Source organism: Lonchura striata, chromosome Z, assembly GCF_050655825.1.
Source record: "Lonchura striata isolate lonStrDom1 chromosome Z, ASM5065582v1, whole genome shotgun sequence".
Taxonomy (NCBI): Eukaryota; Metazoa; Chordata; class Aves; order Passeriformes; family Estrildidae; genus Lonchura; species Lonchura striata.
Genome location: NC_140740.1, coordinates 60,498,382 through 60,513,817, shown reverse-complemented (window position 1 = coordinate 60,513,817; position 15,436 = coordinate 60,498,382). Strand labels below are relative to the sequence as shown.

The 15,436-nt window shown below is 38.3% G+C and overlaps 2 long non-coding RNA genes across 6 annotated transcripts in view; both read left to right on the top strand.

Annotated features, from left to right (window-relative positions):
* Positions 1 to 15,436, top strand: part of LOC146763857 (uncharacterized) — a 67,240-nt gene that overhangs the window by 18,797 nt on the left and 33,007 nt on the right. The window lies entirely within an intron of this gene.
* On the top strand, positions 11,634 to 12,491 carry LOC146763858 (uncharacterized). The gene is made up of 3 exons (XR_014951295.1): positions 11,634 to 11,750; positions 12,082 to 12,173; positions 12,355 to 12,491. It is a non-coding gene; the product is annotated as an uncharacterized LOC146763858 (long non-coding RNA).

Genomic DNA, 15,436 nt, shown 5'->3' with positions numbered 1-15,436 from the left:
GTGACTTCTTCCCCTTTGAACTTAAATTATTTTTTCCATATGTCAATTTCTGTAGCCATCTGTAGGATGACTATGACATAATGTCTGTTAAGAAAAGTGCAAAGAAATTGAGAAACTGAGTCACATCTTCAGTAATGAATAATTTTGAATGGGACGGGAACGGACCAAAGAAGTATGACAGGAATTAGTGTTAAGACATGAAATTAACATTTTACTATATAGTTATCTCCAAAGATAGAAATTTATAGTGGAGTTCATAATCTAATTCAGTTCTTAGCATCTGAGAAGAGCGTTTCTTTCTGCTATTCTCCTTTAAGTCCCACCATGCATTTTATTGAACATGAAAGACAAACATTTGTTATAGACAATGTTTCTCCTACTTTGAAGCAAAATACTGGATCACATAATCTCTTGAGAATACTTTCCTATTTTCTTTTAGTTGATTATATTGTTGGAGGCATCTTCCCTGTGTTCCTACAGCTTTCTTTGATGAAAAAGCAAAAATACAATTAATTAAAATTAAAGTACTATCTAATTTTCTGTTAGAAATTCATTAATCAGAAAGTAAAATGCAGAAAAGAAAATGGTATCTGTCTCTTCTTGAATCACTGTCACTCCATTACAAACAAGTTAATTCGTTGATGTGGAGATGCACTTTCTTCTTTCCTCAGTGCAAATCCTAGTTCAGGATTTGTATTGCCTTGCCAGCAATAGAGGCCTGATGAATTGATATTTGATATGTTTGCAGCTAAGTAAATTCAAGACCAGTCTTTACTAAACACATGGAACTGTGCAGCAAATCTGAATTCTGTGCTGGGCATAAAATTTCCAGAATAGGCGACTCGTTTCATTTTATTTAGTGTACCTTTTACTTATAAATTCTAGGCATCCTCCTATAAAGTATCTACAAGAGATGGAATTGTATCCAAGAACTGACAGCTATTAAGAATGGACAACAAACTAATGTAAATTAACTTTGAAGTCATAAAATGCCAAGGGATCTTATCATAATTCCTACCAAATTTTCTGGATGCTTTATACACTTGATAAACAAAAACCAGACAGCATTCTGTGGGCAGACATGATCTCAAAAAGCAAAGTCTGCTCCTCTTCTTTCCAGTGCTATTGCTCCATATAATGGTTATTGGGCCACTGAACTCTCTGTCACATTTCAATATCTTTTCCACATACTGAGTGACAGGTTTCTTACAGAGAATTCTTAAAATGACAGGTATCCTTAATCAATACTTAACTATCCAGATTTCTTGAACTCAAGTTCTTTGACTCACAAGTTGTTGCAGTTGAGATGGACATGACGTGACACTCCGTGGTTCATACAGCAACAGTGAATTTTTTACTGATTATAGCTCTCTTTTATATGGTTTTCAAATAATCTCACAGTTGATCCCAACTGACTAAGTTTTGGTTACCACTCAGCTCACTAGCCAGTAGCTGCCTGCATCCATGCTTGTTTGAATTTGAATCTCCCAGGTTCTCAGTGCTTCCTTCTAGGGATGCTTACTTCTTTCCCTTAACAGCATAGACTGGTTGAGTTATAGTTAGGGCTACCCATGACTGTGAGGCCAGATGTTGGCCATCACAGTTCTCCCTTTTTGTTTTTAAATACAAAGGCAGTGTCTGTCACTCTCTGTAGGGTCCTTCCAGACAGGATGACAGAAACAGCACAATGTGTGAAATAATAATGATTGCACAAATGATAAGTCTAGTTTGAAGGAGGCTCTTCACCCAACTCAACAACCCTAGCCTTACCAGCCATTGGTCTATCCCACATACCATCAAAAGTTTTTACAATCGTGTCCAGGAGCTAACAAAAATGAGCACAGTTTTACAGGGTGATATGCTGCACACTGTTCACATCTGTGGTTGAACTGCTCAAACTAAAGGATCTTACAAACAAGTTAACTCAAAAAATTTTCAAAGGTAACATTCAAAAATGTAAGAGGCAATATTTCACTGCCTTGTCTCAGTTTGGTCTTACAGGTCATGCCCAGGTGTATAATTAAAATTTACATGTCCTTTAGCTAGCCATGTCCTTAAATTGTTTGATTCTTCAGGTTTAAATGTGGTAATGGAGGACAATTGTCTTCCAGTTGTTAACAACATCCAATATCTGTCCATTTGTTAGGTCATGTTGAATGTAACTGAGAATTTTAAGAACATCTAAAGCTTTTGTGGCGGGTATATACCATCCCTACACTCCCCCTTCATTATTTATTCAGTAGTATACTTTACATAATTATTCAATGGTAGTGGTACAAATAATGAATATTTTCCCTTTTCAAACATTGAAATCTGAATGTTGATGTTATTGAAAGGGCTTTATTCATTTGTTACAGCATTAGCTTAATTTTCTGTTGGTACATGGATATAATATTTATAGATATGTGCCAGCTGCCTTACCCAAAGATAAAAGAAGTTTTTCCAGTACTGCATGTATCTTGTTGTGGAGCTGTCCAGGCAGGGCTAGCTAACCCATCATGTCAGGTATTTGAATCCTAGTCCTGAGCAGTATACACAGCTGTACAACCTTGGTCAACAGTGTTTCAAATCTGAGAAAAAATGGGGTCTAATTCAAGTACTATGAAGTAGATGAAAGTATCTGAACAAGGTGGCAGAGCTCATTTTGTCATCTAGCCTTGCCTATTATACTGTTTAGGTTTCTACACACTTCAGAGTCCTAATTATTTAGCCATAGACCATAGACCATATCCTTTAAATAAGTACCAATATCAATTTAACAAGTTCCTTGACAACTTAACAGTCAAGTGCCATCACCTATTTAACAAGTAAGTTAATCAAGATGTTGCACACAGTGCAATTCCCCTGTAAATTTAATTAATCCCTCACAACTGGCTCAGACTTGCTGCCCTTCAAATACTTGCCCAGAAATTTAGAAGAGGTAGCATGTTTAGTGAGGAGATGAAAGGGAGGTAGAGATGACTAGTCTCTTGCTTTGGTTAGTGTTTGTAAATTGGTCATCATAATTGACAGTTTTATACATTGCATTGTGTAGGATACACTGTCAGGCTGAGCACCTGAATATCTTGTTAAGGCACATGAAATTTGCACCCATGTCAGTTGTTAATTACAGTGGCTTTGTGTGGATATATATATGTATCCACATATGCATCAAAGCCTTGAGATAGAAAATATAACTTCAGACTTTGTTAAATATTACTAATAGATTATGAGTGTCTTGGTTGATCTGATTTTGTGGGGTTGTGGTATCTCTTATTTTTACGGCAGTCTGTAAGATATAAACTTTGTACCCCACACATAACATCTTCAAATGAAGCAAGACACCTTGAAGAAAATTCTAAGTTTTTTGAGAGTGACAGCCCATATTTTGTTTATGTATAGTAATTATTTATTGAGTTAGCACTACCAAAAGGCAGATTTGGATACCATGAAAATGCATTAGATAATTACTAGTCTGCTTGCTCTCCTGGTATTTTGTGGTATTTTATGCTGCCTTAATGGCATCACATGAGATTCTTTGAGTACAAAAATATTTTAAACTGTGATCTGTAATAAATTTTCAGGAAATGCTTTTCAAGTTCCCACAGAAATAAATTCTTTTGAAAATGTTGAAATGACCAGATTATAATTTTGAGGTGGTCATTAAAGAATACTGAATTCTAGTTAATTTAAACTGAAAGTATTATATATACATATAAATTCAGTCATAATGTATAGAGATATATTTGACTATTGAGACTTAAGCATGACACCAAGAGGTTATTAAATACAGCACACATTTCAAGGACAGCAGGTCCAGTGGAAGAGTTCACACATTTTCAGTCCATTCCAGTATGAATAATGCCAACGCTTGTATCAGCATCATAAACTGGTTAAATTGCCAAGTCAGGCTAAAGTGAAACACTTTTATGAATACAGCCATGAGTGTGAACCTTGTACATGAGGCTGTACATGAGTGTACAGGCTTGAGCAGGCTGTAAATGAGTTCTGAGTAGGTATGTGATGGCTGCTAGCTAAACAGCAAAGAATGGCAGTGCCCAGTTTTCCCTTAAAGGGATGGTGAATTCTACTGCTTATAGTATCTAGTCTGGCTCTGAAAAGAAATCACTATGAAGGTTCTGCAAGTTATCCATTGTTTCTGCATCTCTGTACTTTAGCTTCACTAACTTTGTAATTTACAAACAAGCTGCTGACCCTGAAAACCAATTCTACTAAGAAGCTAGCTTGTTACATGCAGAGCAATGACCTAAACTGCTTGAAGTCCAAAGAAAGTGTAGATATAAAAGTAAACAGGCACTAGGTGTTGCTGAATTGGAAGAATTCTAAAAAGAATGCTGAGAAACACCTTCTGGTAAACATTCATTCTTTCAAGTATGCTAATTGTTCTCAGAATCAGTTTTAGTGTCATATGCTAAACCATGTAAACCTTGCTGTATGGAAGCAGCCTGAATCATCTGTTTGTAGCAGGAATAATAAAGTCCACACTTGGTTCTGAATGAAATTTCTCTTGATATTGGAAAACTACAGGTCATTTTGGTGCAGTGTAGCCACATAAAGAGAAGTAAGAAGTCCAAGAGGGATGGCAACAATTCCACAGTTATTGAGAGTATGTTTCACAGTTTGATATAGGAGGTTGAAACTGTCAAGACCAGGATGGTGTAGTTGCAATATTTCATTTACTACATTATTTAATATACACATTATACTAAAGACATAATCCCTTGTCCAGACTTTACAGGTATGGTCTGTAGACCAGTGAAAAGAAGATCACCAGTTGCATCAATACAAAGCACAATCTTGGTATATTCCTCAGGCTTTTTAAGCCCTGGCTGTGGACACAGTGGGATGTGGTGTTCCATGGCTCTGTGTGCCAGCAGCCCCGCATTTGTCTTCTGGCTTCTGCTGCATGCTTGCTGTGAGTGTGTGTGCCGAGTTGTGGCTGTGCTGTCCGATCAGCCACAGGCAGGGCCAGGCCAAGCAGGTAAACAGCAATATGGGGCCTGGAGCTTGTATAATGGCTGGTCCCTCCAGCTTCTTGCCTGGCCATTCTGCCTGTGTGCCTGAGGTGGCATCCACTCCCCACATCGCTCCCCCCACCTCCATCCTTGCTGGATGTTCTGGTGGGCAGTGCCCATGGCACCTCAGTTGCGGCTTTCACACTCCAGTCAGCTTTTATCTGTTTTAAAGTGTCCAACATCAGCTACCAGGTCATTAAAATGTCTTTAAACATGTTGTCACTTTGGGAGGCTGACCTAAATACCAGTTCACTAGCCCGCTCCCATGTTTGCATGTTAAAAGCAACTTCTGTGGTTGTTCCAAGTCCATGGCTCTTACACCATGACAGTAAGGTTTGCAGAGCATGTTCATCATATTTTATCCCTCATTTGCATAAAAAGAAGGTCCATACCTGCACTAGGGCTCTTTCCTGTGTCAGGACTCCAGTCCCCATGTCCCCAGTGGATACTTTTCATTTACAGTGGTCTGTACTCTTGCAGCTATATGCACCACTGGCAGCTCTCCAGGCTTCTTCTCCCATGGGTGCCATCTCCTGCTCTTCATGTAGCAGGGTGCTGCCAGTCATGTCAGGATCACCACTTGTCACAGCTCAGATAGACACAACATGACACTCTGTGGTTCATGTGGCAACAATGAATTTTTATTTTTTGCAATTCTCTTTTATATGGTTTTCAAAAAAATCCTGCAGTCAATCCCAATTGACTACATCTTGGTTATCACCCAGCTCACTGCCAGTAGCTGCCTGCATCCATGCTTGTCAGGGATTGGCTGGTGTTGTTTGAATTTGAATCTCCCAGCTTCTCAGTGCCTTCCTCCTAGGCCTTCCTCCTGATTGCATAGACTGGTCGACTTATAGTTAGGGCTACCTATGACTGTGAGATCTCCAGACCAGCTGTTGGCCATCCCAACAGGTGGTTAGTAATGGCTTAATGAGAGTTTCAGAACAAAACATTTGTAGTTAGGTAAGGAAGAATAATATTGTGAGATAGTAGCTCCAGAAGAATGGGTCTATAGATTAAACATCACTTCTCTTCAAATATGATAAAGAAAATAAAGCTTTAGCCTGAGAATGTGAGCTAAGCAGAAAGAGTAATAGTTATCTTTTCTTTGTTGGATAAGGAATTATACCATTGTAGAATTTTGACTCTATACTGAGTCAAAATTCTCTTTTGACTATATACTGAGAATTAAATGCAGGTATGGAAATTTTAAGTTGTCTTAGAGAAAAATTCAAGCATGGATATGTGGCAGAAGGGAGGTTGTTGGTTTAGAGTTTATTTTTGTTTTTAAGGGGATTTTTGGGGGGTTGTTTTGTTTAGTTTTGTTTTGGTTTTGGTTTTTTAATATTTCATACAGGTCTAGAAGGTCCAAGAAAAATGACATGTTTTGTCCTTGAATTGTTAGGTGGATTTCTGCATACAGATGAGAGAGGCAGCAGGCAGAATGTTTATGTTCTTAACTGTGATTGGGCTCACTCTATACAAGAGGTCACAGATGCCACTTAATGTTTTTAACACCCACTTTTACTACCTAAATTTTGTGATTTGTATCTCGTACTCAGACCCTAGTTTTAACAACTGCTTGGTCCTTTCTCTCATATACGTTTTTCTGCATTGTACCTCTTAACTGCAAAGTGAGCAGTTCTCTCTGGTACTTGATGCCGTATCCTCTTTCAGAGGGTAGCACCACACATTCAGTGGCATGATTTCATAGCCTCTATGGTCAGTCCAAAACAACAGCCTCCTTCATGTTTTTCTGTACTCCTGGAGCTCTTTGGAACTTATTCCTGGGAGTGGAATGCAGACTAATAAAATTCCAGAGTACATGAGGTTTATAAATAAAGTACTCTCATCTGAAACACTTAGAAGGGTATTTGTGAACATTAACTGTATGCATGCACAGATATATACCCTCACTCTTCATCTCTTGTTGACTTTTAACAGGTCATCCACCCACTAGTATACATGTGTAAAACACCTCTCTTCACAGCATGCATTGCTCTGCATTTTAACAAACACCCTTTAGAATCCCATTGGCAGATTTTTTCTAGAGACACATAAGCAAGAAAATTCCTACAGTATATTTCAACTTCTCCAAAGAATATTATAACTTTCAGGTCGGGAGTTATATGTAGCTTCCCTGCCCTACGTCCAGTGTTAAGAGTATTTCAGTAAAAAAGAACTAAAAGAAATACACTTATGCAATCCAATGCCAGGACGGCACGTGCACGCTGCAACAACGAGCTGGGCAGGAGTGGGCAGAAGAGAACGGCCGTCAGACAGCAGCTTACCAATCCCAGTCAAGCACATACAATTAAATCCATGCAAATCTTTCAACCAAGGAACAAGAACTGTCATTTAGGGAGTGCTATATACTTCATCTTTTAATTGCTATCCCACAACTATTTCAGTCTTATAAGCCAGTTTATGGCTCTGAAAAAAAAAAAAAAGTCAAATTATAGATACAGTAATCACTGAGTGCTAAACAGATGCTTTTAATACATCAGTTAGATAAAGAGACACCCTCTCTTCCTCTCATAGAAGACTCTCTTTTTTAGTACCAAAATTGTACCAAGTCTAGCTTTTTTGTTTGGTTGCATTTCTCCTGTTCTAAGTCAGAAATGTCAAATTATCAGTATACTCGATTTGATTTTCTAAATATATTTATGGTTTCTATTGTATCAGATCTTTGTGATCCTGTTGCATGGTCATAGGTAAGGCAGAATGAAGTCCCTGGACCTGGGAGACTGATGAGTACTTTGGCCCCACTGTGTAGGTTGTAGGCCAGGCAGGTTTCAAGGCATAGAGGGGAAGGTAAATCCCATGAATGTTCACTCAGGATTTGTGCATAGAGAGCTGGATTTTTATACAGAGTAGATGTTGGCACTAACCTGGATTGTTCAATACACCTTACCCCATCTTCAAAGGTAAGGTTATTTTTCAGATTCAGTGGAAGGACACTAGATCTCAGCTCCCACTGCAGAGCACTGTACATATCAGTCCACTGCTGGCTGTATTTCTGCCTCAGATTTACTACTGCTTCTTAAGCAGATACTTCTCTGTTTAGATTTTTTTCTCATTTGGCTCCATCATCAGGAGTTTCCATTTTCACTCTGTAGAAGAAAGCTGCTATAAAATATGTTCAGTTTTCAGAACACACTGAATGTTGAGCTTGTCAGATGAAGAATGTGACTTCAATAGTTTTGATAGATGCTATAAATACCACATATAAAAATAAGCTGCTCTTATTTAAAAAGTCTTTGAAAAATGCCTATGACTAAAAAGTGGAGATTTACAATTTCGAACCAAAATGGACTTATGCCTGTTCCTTTCTGCAACAGGGTAACTGTAAGATTACGGAGTTTTATTCACTACAGAAACAGATGACAAAACAAGATGTACTAAGGAACCAACTAGAAGATGGATTTTTAAGTGCTGACTCAAAGTGATTTTGGAAACATCCCCAGTGAAAAAATGATGGCCAGAGGCCAGAAGCACAGCTAGTTATGAGAGGTGGGAATCAGACTGTAGAATGAAATAAGGTAAAATATTTTAAATTTCTTGTGGAATGAAGTCTTAAACCCCAGATAATTGCTTCTATCACTGTGTAAATTTTGGTGCTGTCACAATACTTTATTATAATCAGGATATTTTTTTGTAAATAGAAAATAGTAAATATTAAATATTAAATACTTAGTACAAAATCCAGTTGTTACAGTAGAAAACTACAGAAGCACAATGAAATCCAGATAAAGTATCTTGCTTTAGTTGAATCAGCATGTTTTGACACAGCATAAGTCAGTGAGGAAGCTTTACATCTTATATCACTATACAAGGAATAATTTTTATCTTATGTACCCTAAAATACAGAAGGTACAAATATGACCTCCGATTTACCATTTATCTTTTTTTTCTGGATCAGACTACTTGGAAATCAGACTACCTTTGCACTCGTGAACAGCAAGTTCGAAAAGTTCTTCAGTTTAATTTAATAAATACATTTCTACTTTAGCTGAAATAACTTTTGAAAGTCAATCTCTCTAGGCTTTTGGAATGTCTTCCATCACTGAGCTCTTACTGATGTCACTAACAGAAGAGTAAATTTATGCAGAAGGCAGCATATTCCCTTGGCAATATTAAACCTGTTGGTCTTGTTGGTACCTTGGCCTACCAAATGGAATGTTTTTTGTATCAGTTAGCTGTCCTGATAGCATCAGCTATCAGAAGTAATTGCTCCCAGAACAGTTAGGGTGTACTACAACAAATATCTCTGTACAGTTATGGATGCTTCCAGTAGCTAGAACCCTGTTTATAAAAGGCAAGGCAACTCTCATTATCTGCAAAGTGTGATACATTTAGCCTCCCTTTGCCTGCTAATCTGAATGGTGGCTTTAAAATATATAATCTCTATTATATGGAAAAAAGAGTTGTCAACGAGAACCTGAGTTCTCATTTCTAGGTAAAGCTCACAAATTCAACTGAAGAAATTGGAACTGGAAAATGGGGATTCGGGGTGCATTCCCCACCCACTGAAATAATTGGCACATATCTCATTGCTGTTGGAGAGCATACAAAAAGACATTTTAACATGATCTTCAATGATAAAATAAGGCCAGCACCAATATACAATTTGCTTACCATACTTCTATACCAACACTGATATTTCTATTTCTTCTTCCAAATATTTGACTCATTTTTATTTCTGTTGAAAAGGTTAATAAACCTTTAGTAACTCAATACTGTCAGCTTTTTACCATTACTTGTCTGCTGTGTAATTTTTAATGCCAAATTGCAGAAACAGCATGAACTGTTTCTTATCACATAAGCCAGTTATAGTGTTGTAATCTCTTGGTTGCTTATTAATACAATTCATCAGCTACTTAAATTCTTTAACATTGTTTTCATTATAGTAACAGTAGAATTTTGAGTCTTCTTTTGGTGAAAAACTTTGGAATTTTTTCTGGGAAACAAATACAGCTTCACTTCTCAGTGGCTCCAAAAACAGTATTTCACAAATGCTCTGAACAATGAAGTTCATTGGTCATTAGTAATGCTTAGCATTTATTTTAGTAGGGAGCAGAGTGACAACTTGAGGCTTGTTCAGGCAGAAATGGACAGAATACAAAGTGTTATTCCACATTCATGTCACATATAAATTATTAATATTCCTAAAAATTTCTCTCCCCCTCAGTCACCTCCTGATATGCATGAAGAATCATATTTTTTTCTAATGCTTTCCTTTTTTATACGGTCCACAGTAATTGACTTAGCTGACAAAATGGAGGAATTGTGCCAGCAAAATTGCAAGTACAATAAAGTTTCTTCATTTGAAGAATAGCCCAAGTTCTCCAATCTCTTCTATATTGTTGAATCCAGTAAACAACTCAAGATGCAATTCAGAAAGTAAAAATCATGCCCTTTTAGTGAACTTCCATCTAAATCATAAGCTACACTGTCCTGTTCCCTTCTCTTTCTGCCCACCTCCTGAAACAAAACAAAACAAAACAAAACCAAAATGAATGGGAAAGAGATATTACTACTTCTCCATCATCAGCAGACACTTGTGATAAGCACTGGTGATAAGCACTTGTGATAAGCATGTGCATCATTACCCTTGACGTCCTCTTATGTAGACAAATGTTAACCTAGTACTGGATGTCAGTTACTTGTCCTCCAAGTGACAGACCCATGTAGCTCAGCAGGTACTTCTTGCGTTCTTGTGTGGTAAGGGTTTCCAACCTGGCAGTGTACCAAGTGGCACTTGCAAAACAGAGTGTAAAAACCATTTGCCATTGCACTGTCAATGCTTCTGTCCTGAACTAGCAACTGTCTTCCATGCTCAGTTCAGGGATGTGTTTAAGTCAGTACCTTACCTGACCTGGAGTTTTCTGTACTGCTGTTGAGGTGATAATGCTAACTGCATGCAGTGTAGTTAAGCAGACAGTTTTAAATGGGACTTAATAACCCAGGAATCAGTCTTCAAGTAGTTCAAGAATACAAATTAAAAGAAGTGCCTTCATCAGGGGCTTGGATGCATAAGACAAAAACCTCTACAGAGCCAGAAATGCAGCTGAAACTAGGCTCAGGTGTATCCACCAAAGCTAAGGCAATTCTGGATTGAATAATTCCCTCTAAAAGTTTGTTTTCTATTTGGCAGCATACTACTCAGAACCCAAAGCAATATCCCCCAAGATGTTTTGGTGATCTGCTGTGATCAGAGATCACACTGCACTGCAGCTTAGCACAGAAGGAAATTCCCTGTGCCAGCTATGATGGTATCTGCAGCAACACTTCTCATTTTGCGGGTTTCCTATCAACAGCTAACAGTTGCCCACTGGCCTCAGAACACACCTCGCCAGTTCTCAGCCACATGCCACCACATGAATGTGCTGCTTATCTCAGCAGTAACGGCAGCTGGTTTCCCAATCCATCTGCAATCAAATGGTTTGCTGATCAGGTGTTATAAATATGGCAGTTAAGGCTGCCAGACACTGTAGATGCTGCTCCTTTTTTTCCTGTGCCACAGGGCAGGGTGATTTTTTCCTTCAAACACTGTAGATCACCACATCTCCATCCTGCTTTCTTTACTTCCTGCTGCTTCCTACTTCCCCTGCTTACCTTTGCTCTTGTTCCATACCAACCAGAGATATTCCTTTATCTTTTTCTTCAGCTGCTCTTGTTCCTTGAAAGATACCTGTAGAATTGAATATATCTCTCTGAAGTTGTCATTAAAGGGTGAGCAATTATTTTCCTGAGCAGTCTGATCTGTAAATAAGAAGCCCTTAATGCCTTTAAGTTAAACATGGAGGTCAGGCTTTCTTACCTGACAAAAATTTGTCGATCATTTTTGGCTTCACATAAACTGTGTGAATCTTTCTGTACTGCTCTTCTGTCCAGGTTCATAGTCTGCAGACAGAAAACTGTATTTTCTCTTCTATAGCCTGAGGGCTCTATACCAGGCTCCAGATAATTCACAGCTTTTTCTTGTCTGTGAGTAAGATAACAAAATCTTTTGGTTCTTACTTCTTATCTTTCAAATATGTCCCCCACTTTGTTTTGTAAATAGGCTCTGATCTTGTTTCACGTGTCTACGGAAGCATGTGCAAACGACTTGAGATGAACAGTGAAGCTTTTGCGCAAGTCTTTGCTTAGCAACAGGTAACTTAAAGCCGGAAAAACAGCCTGAATTTCAAAGGGATTGAGTAAAAAGGACCGGTATTTATGAAGTGGGTGCAGACTACATATATGAGGTGTTTTGTCTTTCATAAGTTCACACACTAATTTCAGGCAAAATTGCAATAAAATCATATTTCTAACAAAATTATAATCTATTTTACAGGTATAGTTGCAGATGTTTTCTATGACTGTGTCTGTACCAACATGGCTGGGAACAATTTTCAATGTGCACCTCTGCCTACCTGTTTTAATCCCATGCCAAGACAAGACACAGACTTTTATGAAGACAGTTCCTTTTCTTTTATCTTTCAGTTCTTACATCATACTTCATACTGTTAAAAATAGGTTAGAAACTATTGTAAAATAGTAGATAGTTGTGAAGCATGTACTGTTAATTTAGTTATGGTAAAGGGGGTTTAAATGGGAATTTCTTACAACTGTAAGAAATACAGTACTCCATGTCCCATATTACATCTAAGTACAGTGCACCACCCCCCAAGCGAAACGAGCCTGCCTGGACAGAACTGTAATGGGGCAATCAAGCGCCTTAAACCTTCATGCAAATGCAGGATCCAAACAGAAACCAATCCAAAGAGACAAAAAACAGGATAGAAAGGGGGCTTCTGACCCCGTGGAGCCGTGCCGCCCTACCTGGCCCATCGGGGACATCGCTGCTCAGCGGACCCAGCGCCGGTGCCGCAGCATCCTCGACGGGAACGCTCCTGCTCAGCCCGCGGGCCCCCTTGCTCTAGGCCTTTTCCTTTTTATTACAATAAATGCTGAAATCACTTTTAGTACTGGGAGTGTGGTCCCATTCCTGACAATGCTGTGCTAATTTGGTAGATGCCAAACTCTGACATTTATTGAAGTGTTCCCTTGTATTTTACTTGATGGCATGGTGTAGTTGAACAAGCATGATATGCCTATACTCCAGCAATGTACAGGGTTAGCTCAAGCAGGCTTCCAGATGCTGGATGCATTACTGCCATTATGCTGCAGCATTTATCAGACTCCTGCTTGCAATGATAGTATGATGCGACTTGCTACAGATCTGTGTTACATACTAACTAAAAGCAAGTTGCTGCTAATTATCCAGATTCTCCCAGGGAATCACAATCTCTGCAAGTTCCTTCATCTTCTCTTGTTAGGAAATGTCTGAATCCATTCTCCTCTGAAGAAACCACCCCCAGAACTCAGCCTACAAGACCAATTGGTCTTTGGTGAAAATAAAGTCTGCTTCTTTGAAGACCTGCAGGATCTCCACTGAAACAAACAAGTCTTGAAGATTACTATCCAATACTTACTTCCCATCTCTTTTAAATCATAATTGTAAATATCCAGTTGGGGAAGACTAAAATTTCAGAGTAATGATCTGAAACCTGTAAAATCCCATATATTTTCCTATCCACATGGAAAAATAGTTCTCTGTGATTTTTGCCACTAAGTTCTTAGAAAGCCACAGCAAGATAGGAGTACTGTTTAAACATATTTTTAATTCAGGAATAGCATGAAACAACAGCAAAAAAGATCTTTAGAAACTCTTCATTACAGTTTAAGATCAATCCTTACCCTATGAATTTCACTAGGAACTCCCTTCCCCACTTTCTCCTTCTCTGCTGCTGCAGGCTGCTTTCTAGGAGGCTAATGAGCTGCATGTAACCATGCCCTTTGCTGGCTGACCTTTGTCTCTCCAGACTGTAGCCCCAAAACCTTTCACCCTGGCTGTGATCCGGCAAAAGGCCTTGCCACATGTAGTTAATTCATCATCCCTATCCTGTATTTGAAATCCCATTATTAGATAACAGCGAATGAACTATAGATTAACTTTTAATGAATATATGTATTTTTATAGGCAAGATTTTGATTATTCATGGAGTAAGAACAGGCAACAGTTGCAGTTGCAGCTGAGAAATCAGTTCATGAGTTGTAATAATGTATTGGTGGGAGAGGTTCCTGTTGTTTGTGCTTTGGTAGACATTGTCATGAGATATTATGATATACTTCCTAAGTCACATATGGTAACCATAATGTACTGGAACAGAGCTGTATCTATTTTGGTCATCCTTTGTGCTTGACAGCACTCAAGGTGACACCAGATTATTCTTCTGATCTTTCAGATTCCTGTGGAGCTTCTTCTCTATGTTGATTTAAGACATGTGAGAAGAGTTTCTCTTGAAGTAGTATTGTCAGATAGCATATGGAAGTTGGACTCAATGTAGCTCAGCTTTACCCCATGGAATCAGATTCACTAAGGGATTGTAGAAAAACCTTAGGTATCTGAGTTGCAGGTGTTTGAGCTTTGTATACATGTTATGAATACATATGGCTAGCCAGCTTCCTTCATAGAGACGTTTCTTCACACATTTCTTCAAAATGCAATCTCTAGAATAACATGTAGTCTTGAAAATATCTCAAGTTAATATTTTCAGGAGACAGAAGTGATATATATGGTGCACCCTCTGATGAAGCATATGTTTGAGAAAATCTTACTGCATTTCAGAGGTCATTCTGTGACAAATAATAGGTATGCACAGAAGGCCTTCAATATATTTCAGTGTAGGAAGGAGTTTGAATGAGAATAAGGTCAAGTTTTCCGCTCAGAAAATGCATCATATGAAAAAACTGCAAACCTGACAGCAATCCCTGTTTGCTATTTCACATGTGTTGAAGTGTGTTGGGAAATTTAACTCAAATGGGTTAAGATTGCTGATGTAAGGTAAGGGTTTCTAGAAAACCTGCATTAGTGTGGAAAAACAGGACATACCACTGTCAGTCACTGTCAGCCTGTGGATAATCAGAAATAGTTTATTAGAATCCCAAGGGGGGCTCAGACTTTTATTAATGCTAGTCATTTCAGAGCATGGTTCTACATAACACAGTGCACAGTAGGCAGTTTCAGCTACATCTTAATTAATTAGGTGTATCTTAATATATTTTAGAATTACTTGAACAATGTGTTTAAAACTAGCTGCTCTAGCAAACCAAATTCACTGAAGGTGAATATTCCTTTCTTAGAAAATACAAAAATTTCTTCACAACAGGAAGGGAGGTTAGTACTTTCAAGAAACAGAAGGATTAATCTAGAAGGCTAGTGAGGAGAAAGAAAGACCTTTGCCTGGTAAAGATCATGCAAGTGGCTGCAATATGAAGGATGTGACTCAGAACTCAAGCTCAGTAAGGACTGTAAACTAAAGGATATGACAGGTAACAGGATTTAATAGGTCGTCTACAGTGAAAATGAATTA